At 38.3% G+C, this 9,482-nt stretch overlaps 1 protein-coding gene across 35 annotated transcripts in view; it reads left to right on the top strand.

The window, feature by feature from the left end:
• The first annotated feature begins 719 nt into the window (after nucleotides 1-719).
• Nucleotides 720-9,482, top strand: part of SCEL (sciellin) — an 81,884-nt gene continuing 73,121 nt past the window's right edge. For 20 of the 35 annotated variants that reach the window (XM_050711218.1, XM_050711167.1, XM_035561249.2 and 17 more), the window contains exon 1: nucleotides 726-992. The gene's annotated coding sequence lies outside the window, so the exon portion shown is untranslated. Of the gene's footprint in view, nucleotides 993-1,470; nucleotides 1,694-9,482 lie in introns of all 35 variants that reach the window. The other 15 variants (XM_050711166.1, XM_035561245.2, XM_035561239.2 and 12 more) reach the window with 6 other exon arrangements.

The following is a 9,482-nucleotide window of genomic DNA, read 5'->3' as shown; positions in this document are numbered from 1 at the left end:
ACTTGTGTAACATGAGATATTAACCTGGGAAAGTAAATTGTTATTCCCGCAGTATGTAACATAGAGACATGCTCTAAAGAGCTCAGCTGAATGGCTGTTGCTTCACTGCAACTTTTCTTCTGGAAAAAAAAAAAAAAGTATGGAAAGATTTTAGATTACACTATTAGCTGGAATTTATTTTGACCAAAACAAACTTGAATTTAAAGGCAGACTGTTCGAGGAAAGAGTGGAACCAGGCCAGGGAAATTTGTCATGAGGGGTTTTCTGGTAGAAGAAGCTGGCTGGAAGCAAAGATGGAAGAAGAATGCAAAGAAGGTGCTAGAAGATTAAGATGGAGAGCAAGAAAGTAGGCTCTGTGGGAAGCCTCTCCTCACTGCAGTGCTCTGCAGTGCCTTGTGGCAATGCCATTATTCTGTTGAGATCAATGGGATTTTTGCTCCTGGCTTTTGTGCAGCAAGGATCCCACTCTTGATGCTTATCACTAATACGTGACCTTGCAGGCAAGGAAGTTACTGCAATTTAGAGTGCCTCAAAAAATAACTTGTGTCACATGCCTACTGGGTTCAGTAGGAAGATAGCCTTCATGTGTCAGAAGGGCAGATATATTTATTGCATCTAAAGATCATCCCAGTCAGATTTCTGTATCAGATCACTTTGTTTACAGAGCAGGAGGAAAGCTGGGCATGTCTGGATTTATTCCCACATGTTGACTCACAACTATCCTACTCAAAGCCAAAACCACTCCTAGTAACACAGTCACCAGCAGCAACTGCCAACCAGCCAGAGCAGTTAACAGCAGAGACAAACTTTCAATATGCTTTAACCTGAAACTTGAATCTTGGTAGAAGAGGGATTTGAGCTATAGGAAGTAGTAACTGGAGGCATATTAAGGGACATCTCATCAGTGATCAATAGACCCACGGCTTTATAAACAGTGGAAATTCTCGCATCTGGAAAAGTCTTTCTAGCTACTCTCTTCAGTGCCAAAATTGGTAAGTCAATGTTATAGCGTTAAGCTTGCCTGGGGAACTTTGAAATGGGGATTAATTTAAAAAACAAACAAACAAGCAAATGCATTTGTGTTTGACACTCAGTGTTTTCCATATAGATTCTTCTAAATTTACAAGCAGCATTTCCCCTTCCACTCCTGCCGTGTGTAATCTGGGCTCTGATCGTCATGTCAAATTCTTTTTTTTTTTTTTTTTTTAAATTCTCTGCCCTAATATTTAACTTCTTTAAGTTGATATCAGGAAATTGATCAGTTATTTAGATAGACTGCATTAAAATGACCCATTGATATAAAATCCAGTTCACACATACTTAGCAGGGTGGGAATAGTAAGACAAATAGAAAAGATGCCAAAGTTTTCTGGTATTGTTTCAAGTGGAGATGATACGGAATGTACACGGAACGTTGTTTCTTAAGGATGTGTTGCTATTCTACATTTAACAATTGCTATATTTTATTTAGGAGTTCATTACATTTCAGTCATAACTGAAGGATGATTGACACTGTTTCATTGTACTGCAAGGAGATTTCCATGATATTTAACAAGTGTTTCCTCTAAAAGATGACCTTAAGGATAAGGACTGGGATAATCATCCACTGAGGGACAAAGAACTAACTTAGACACTGTTTGTTCTGCAGAATCTTTTTCTTTATAAAAGCTTTGAGGAAATATAGTCTTTCAATGGTAGGTTGAATTCAATGGCAACTATACTGACTTCCTCAAAACTCTTCCAAACCCAAAGCTTTTACTTCATTGTTATATTTATATCTTGCCCTATCTGTGTCCTTGCACCCATCACATATAAACTTTCTTCAGGAATGATGACAGTAGGCCTTATGCAGCTACTTGATATATGCTCGTTGAGTTTAGCATAGCATTTGTTCCTATAGAGTTCAGAAAATATATACAAAATCATTTAATCTAAGACATTGAATAGAAGTACTCAGTAGACAGAGGGTTATATTTACTTGGATCGGGAACAATAGGCTTAGTTATTCACCAAGCTTCAACAGGTTTCAAATTCAGTTAAGGTTTTGACTTGCATTCCACCAGTATGAATACTTGCTCTGGTATGTGAGCCAATTGACTAAGTCACCTCAGGCAGTTGAAATCTACTTTAAACAGTCTGTAAAACCAGCCTGTGAGGCTAGCATCTGCCCTCTTATTGTGTGAAAAGACGGACAAAGAGGCAGAACTCAGACTAACATGTAGAATGAAATAGAGCAAGGTACTGGGGATAACCAATGTATTAATTAAAAAATTAGGAAAATTTGGAAGAGGTGAAAATATTGCTGGAGACCTCATTGTTTGTTATGTATTCATACTGGATGCAGGCATGGTACCATTCACATTTTAAAGAGTATGTTATGAACTATAAATAAAACTAGGGTTGTCCCTTGCTGTTATACCAGCTTCTTAACCATTTCAAATTCTGCAAACAGTACTGAGAGGGACTAGGGATCACTAGGCCAGTCTCTTCTGAATTTGTATAAAACATGGCTGCATCTTTTTAACAGGATGATCTTATGCTAAGATTGTTTTTTTCCTGGAAAGAAGATGAAAATGCCTGAATGTCAAATCCTGACCAGCACTGCTGTTGTGCAGCTCAGTTCTGCATTGTGGTTTGCAGTGAAATGCTACATCATTCCTCCTTATTTATGGGCTTTTGCTGCAGTTGCATTCTGCATATGGATTTTTCCGGAGCCAAGTTTTCCACAAACAACAGAATATCTAAAGCCATCAAAAGATGGCTATCATCCAAAACTAAATATCATTTCAGTTCCCTTTCTTGATCTGAGGAAATTTGGAATTATAATAAAGAGGCTCCTAGAACTGTGTTACACAAAAGAGTAAAATGAGGGTGACTCTTTTCTTGCTTTGCTTTTCTTGTTGCATAACCATGAGATGGAATATATATATATACATTTCTATTTTCACTATTTATCTGTTCATAATCTATGACAAGCAAAGGGCAGCAGACAAAAGCTGCTCATTCTAAGTATACATTCAATCTAAAGTTTTGCAAAACTGAAAAACAATAGAGGAAAAATTTTACGTGTTGAATTCGGGTAGCAGTTTTCACAGAAATACCTGAAAAACGATCAATACAAATACATCTGAGCATTTGGGGTACAAGTATCCCAAAATTTAAAGTAAGCCATCAAGGAAAGAAAATCAAATATTCAAGTTTAAGAAGTCTAGGGAGATTATTTCTTCTTCTTCTTGTGCCCAAGTAGTGAGAATCACAGAGGTGTCCGGTGCAATTAAGCAGGTTTAAGCTGCCATTTCTGGCTTCTGGGATTTCAGTCATGTGTGTTGGAGAAAGCTCTTCCATTTGCTGTGCTGAAGATTATTTGATAACAGATCTTATTTTTATTACTTTGTTTCCACCTAGTGTTCAAACTGCAAATTACACTAAATTGTAAGTATGTTCTAGAACCGGTACCTGTAGATCAGCATTGGGCTCAGCTAGGAGGGATTTGCTTGTGAAATGTAGCAGGAGGCTTAAGGACAGATAAAACGCATGTATAGACAGTGATGTTTTAAATTCTGTTATGTTCTAAGACAAAATAAATTTGGCCTTGGTCTTATACATTTTAATGTGTTATATATGCTTACAAAAAGTAAAAGAGTAATGGTATTGCTAATGTCAAGCAGCACTTCATACAACACAAGTATGGCAACAGCTTTGATAACTATATGATGTTTTGTATTTATACTTTTCTTATGAAAAACTAGATACAACAATTCTGTTTATTTGCCTATTCTTGTAACTAGAACAAAATAGCTAAACGACCTAACTGCACCATATACACCATATGAAAAAACACAGGCTTATTATTTATCCAAGCTTCTGATGTCTGATGTGTGGGGGGACAGAATGTCTTGTCTTGTTGTCTTGAGGATTTATAATTTGGACATTTTCTTTAGGAAAAATGCTTCAGTTCTTCTTCTTCTTCGTCTTTTTTTTTTTTTTTTTTCCCTTACATTTTCTCTTTGAGCACATGCAAAAGTTAATGTCCAGATTAAGGAACTAACTCATAGTTTCTTGGTCCTTCATTCAGGACAGTGTACTAGCTGTTGTGGTCACCTTCACCATTTTTTTTTTTTTTTTTTAAGTGTCCAGCACTGGTTACCGCATTAGGCAACCCCTAACAACATGTACTGCATTCAACTCCTTTCAGGCCTTCATCTGAGGAAGTATCTCCTCTAAATGAGGAGATACTTGTCACCCATTTGAGGTGTGGCTTGGACACCAAGGTGCTTGCTCCAAACCAGGCAGATAGCTACGCAGAGGTATATGTGTATGTGGCTGGAGAACTCTGAATAAAAGGGAATTTACATTTTGCAAGAGATAAGCAAGCGGCTGGCTAATGTTTCCAGAGTTACAACTTTGTATTTAAATTTCATTTTCCTAACCAATCTTTTTCCTTGATTTGTAAAGTGGTGTATTAATATCATAGATGTGTAAGACAAAGAGTCCTTTCTCTTGAAATGTGTTTTTGTTTTGATTTACAGACTGCTTATAGTGACAGTAAAAGACCAATTAATTTAACTTCTCTAAAGACTAAGTGCATACGGGTCTACAGGTCAGCAGTTGTCTATCAGAACCCGCTTGTTAAAATATTGGATTATTTTTACAACTGTGAGCATTACTGTCTGAACTTGGAGCTACAGAATGGTTCAAGCCTAGATCAGTTGCTATTACCCAACCTTCCTTCTTGAGTAGTAAACCCAAATTTTATTTATATATTTTTTTGTCTTTGTTTTTTCTTATTTGTGAAATAATCTTAACTGAATTGAGCTTTTAATGGAGACTCTATGGGGAGGGTTAGGAAGGAAAGAGCACTATTTTATGATATTCTCTGTTGCTACCTGAAAGCCCTATCCCTGACAGAGAGATTCCTGCACTGAAGTGTAGATTTGCTTGGTCTGAGTCCCAAAATCATCTGGCAGGACCTGTAAGCTAGGGAAGGCATCACTGTAGATGTAGCTCTACACTACAGAAAGCAGCCTCTGAAGGGGTAGGGTCTATACGTGGGGTCTATGGGGAAGATGCACTCATCTTGGAACAGCTGCTCTTGTTTTGGATCATGGTAAGCTGAGGGGCTATTTTATTCTGCATAGTTACCCGATCATATGAAGACAATCTCAGCTTTTATGGTACTTTAAGCAGAGTGGGACTGGAACGGTGTCCTTCCAAGGGGATGGAAGGCAGGACTTTGCTACAGGAGAAAAGACATACTGACAGTATCTAAAGCCAACAATAAACTAGTGCAAGCAGAGTAAATTATTTTTGACAGTATGGAAAACCTCAAGATTACCTGATATAATTAAAATCAGTACATTCACCTCTAAGTAATCATTTGTAATAATAGGTGTCATATTTCTTACCCTGTCATCCTTTAAGGAACTGCTCTTGGCAGAATAAATAGATTTCCTTGGAGGACTGCATTTATGCAAATAGATTATGATTAAACTAAATTAGCATTATGTATTCTCTTCAGCCTTGTATATACAATCCTGTCCTGGGATCTTTGGGCTAATGAGTATGTGGATGAAAATGTTTTATGAGAGATACTGTGGAAAACTAAATAAATTATTAGAGCTTAAAGTAAGGAGGAAGGTGACTTTGATTTTTGCAACATTTTAATGCTGGTACTATATTTTGAATCACTCTTTTCTATTAAGAAGGCTAGTAGAAAGAAGGACACCTTTGACTAATCTTCTTTTTTGATGCTTTCCTTTACAGAGGAATGGCCACACTAGATTAGACGTAAAGAACCGTCCAGGCGAGGAACTTGTTTCTGGCAGAGCTCAGTCAGATGCCTCAGAGGAAGGATCTGCAGTGCAAGGATCTTCAGTCAGACTTAAGGGCACAGCTCACCCTCTAGCATGAAGATAATAAAGCTGTTCATCTACCTTGAACAGTCTTGTGATACCAGAAATAATGAATTAACAGTTCACAAATTTTCTATCTATTGTACTGAGTGTGAAACACAGCAGAAGCTCCCAAGCCTTATCCTTGCTTGAAGCCTGGATGTAGCAAATATAAGAGTTGCCATAACCTGGAGGCACCACGGAGGGCTGGGAGGCAGGGGCAGCAATAGCTGTGGGCAGAGCAGCTCAAGACCCATAAGAATTCACACCTGCACATGCCTAAGCAAGTGGACTGAAAAATCCTATCTGCTGGTAGAGATAAACGTTTTAAAAGGGAGTAATCTAACCCCTTGTGTTTGGTGCTGTTTTGTGAGGATTTCAGAACTTCCATGTGTCCCAAGTTTTATGGGGAGAACTTCTGGAGGTCTCAGCAAGAACATCAGAGCAGTTTGGGGAAAGTCAGACATAGCCACAGCATTCAGGGAGGCGTCTGCCACTTTCACTGGCATGCAAAGCTCTGAGTCAGCTTTGTATGGAGTCAGAGACCTTAAATGAGGCATGGAAACAGAGACACCCAAACATGGAGCTACTTGAAATTCACTTTTTCTTTGTGTAGACACTTAGGAGTAGTCAATACAAAAACACTGAGGGTGGGGGATTTCTTACATCTCACAGGTACCTTTTTCTGAGGTCTGTCCATCTGGGACCAGAAACAGATTAGTGTTTGTTTCTTCAAAACATTAGTGTTTGTTTCTTCTTCATTGTTTCTTCAAAGTGCTGACTAAGGACTACTCTACTAAAAACAAATTGAGGAGAAAGTAATACAAGGGACACACAGCCACCTTGTTTTCTCTGTATGAGCAGAACTCCTCCTGTTATTATGGCATGATGCTCATGACAACTATAGAGAAAGCTTGTCATCTGGAACATTAATTTTGTACAGGATTATGTTTAAGTTCAGTAAACTAATATATATATATATTTTACAACTGTGAAATATAGTGTGGAATTAAAATATATAAATTTATTGTTAAAGTTTCCCTCATCTGTGCACTATGATGTCTGCTTCTAATACATACTTGTCTATTTGCCTGAATGCATATTCTGTACCTTGTTGAATAAATCAAAGTTGTTATGTATTTTAGCTTTCATAGTTCTACTGCTTATGAGATATTGTGCCTGTGCATTCAGATTAGCTTGGATGTTCATCACAGATCAACATCTTTAGTACTTACACAAAACTGCAAGTGACTAAATACTATTTGGCTCAGAGTGGAGCATCACAATATAATATGCCTTCTTATGATGTTCATCTTTTCTCATAACAGAAATTTATATCTGTGTTTAAGCAGCCTCTTGTACATGAATTTCACTTTTTGAGCTTGTACTATAGTTTCTTTTTGCAAACTTCTTAATAGTCACCTCTGTTGCAACAGAAGAATGAAAATAAATCAGTACATTTTCATAATTAATTAATTAATTATAAGGCAAAAGAGGAGATAGTTTACATTTCATTGACTTTATAATAATAGAGTTGCAAATGTACGTGTGATTACTTCCTTCCGTCTTGTTCATTATTACATGAAGAGCTCGGGGAAGCCCTTAATCTTTTTCACCAACCATCGTTGTCAGAGATAGGATGTGGCAAGGATGGGAGGAAAGAAAAAGGAAGGAAACAGGTTAGCACTGTCCGATGGAAAGATGCACATAATTACAGACAAAGTGTGGACTGCTTTTCAAAGTTATTAATTCTAGCTTCATCTTCCCTTTAGGGAAGTAGCCATTTATACAGTGTACATACAGCTTAGGAAATTGACACTTGTAAGAGGAAGGAAAGCCTATGCTTTAGATGGTTGAGTCTAACCTAATCAAGTCACTGGTGGTGTATCCCAGGGCTTAACACTGGGCCAATACTGTTTAGCATCTTTGTTAAAGATCTGGACAAAGGAACAGAATGCTCTCCCAGCAAGTTCGCAGATGATGCAAACTGGGTAGGCTGGCTGATGTGCCGGTTGGTTGTGGACCCTGACAAGCTGGAGGATGAGACAGAGGGGAATCTCATGAAGTTCAACTTCATGGGGTAAAAGCATGGTTAACATGGGTAAAGGCAAAATCCTATGTCCTGGGAGGATTAACCCCAGGCACCAGTACATGCTGGGGGCCAGCCGGGAAAGCGGCTTTGCTGAGAAGGTCCTTGGAGTGGAAATTGTCCAGGAGCTGGAAAACGAGATGACCATGAGCCAGCAATGCACTCTCATGGCACAGGGCCAGCAGTATCCTGGGCAGGTTGAGAGAAGTGATCATGCATCCCTACTTTGCACTGGTGAGGCTGCATCTGGAGTACCATGTCCAGGTCTGGGCTCCTCAGTACAAGAATGATATGCACTTACCAGAGCAAGTCCAGCACAGGACTACGGAGGTGATTAAGTGCTGGGAACATCTCTCATATGAGGAAAAGTGGAGAGAGCTGGGACTGTTCTGCCTGGAGAAGGCTCGGGGGATCTCATCAATGTGAATAAATACTTGCTGAGAGAGAATCAAGAAAGGGAAGCCAGACTCTTCTCGTTAGTACCCGCTGACAGGATAAGAGGCAATGGGAAGAAACTGAAAATCTTGAAATTCCATCTGAACACAAGAAAATACTTTTTTTACTGTGTGGTGTGGTCAAGCACAGGAACAGCTTGTCTGGAGAGGCTGTGGAGTTTCCATCTTCAGTGGTATTCAAAACTTGACCAGACCACCATCCTGGGCAACATGCTCTAGCTGATCATGCTTAAGCAGGGGTGTTGGACTATATGAGATTAAGAGGTCCCTTCCAACCTCAACAATTCTGTGATTCTGTGAATTGATCCTATTATTTGATTAAAGTCTGCCTGCAAGTGTAGTAGTGTAAAAATGTAGGAAAGTATTTCTTTTGTCTTTTGAGTTGTTGACCAATTTAGTGGTCAGTCGACTTCCTTAATGCCTAAAGTGATAATGGTTCCTATCACTCAAATCCCATCTTCAAGTTTTGTCCTTCCCATTAGTGCTTGGAAGATATCAAAGATCACTAATTTAGAAACAAATTTTGAGATGAGGAAAAGTCTTTCCATATGGAAAATATGATGTACCAATAATATTTGGCAAATGCTGATGTTTTTAATAGCTTTTCCCATATGTATACATGTAGAGATATGAGCAAGGTGTGATTTGTAGATGAGAGAAAAGCTAGCACAGTACTTTAAGACTTTAAGAGAATCAGGACATACTCTGAAAGAACGTAGATTGTTCTTTCTAAATGTTGTCATGTCCTTTAGGTTGAAATCCTGTGGGAAAGTTGTATTGTAAAAGTCTGTAGCTGCTAGGGCAAGGAAAATACTCTGTACTCTGGAGGAAGAATATGACTAGAAACAACATGGCTGAATTTACGGAGAAGTTAAAATACTAATTTTGAGGTGTGAACTGTCCTTTTGTTTCAATAGTTGCTAAATTAAGGTACTAGCTTTAAAAGATGGTTTCATGACTGGTGTAAACCTCCTAATAGTACCCTGACAAATTGGTGGTGTTGCCTTACCCAGTATTTTATTTTATTATTATTTTTTGCTATAGGCTT

The sequence above is a fragment of the Cygnus atratus genome, chromosome 1, assembly GCF_013377495.2.
Source record: "Cygnus atratus isolate AKBS03 ecotype Queensland, Australia chromosome 1, CAtr_DNAZoo_HiC_assembly, whole genome shotgun sequence".
NCBI classification, from domain to species: domain Eukaryota; kingdom Metazoa; phylum Chordata; class Aves; order Anseriformes; family Anatidae; genus Cygnus; species Cygnus atratus.
This window is presented reverse-complemented; position numbering and strand designations above follow the sequence as displayed.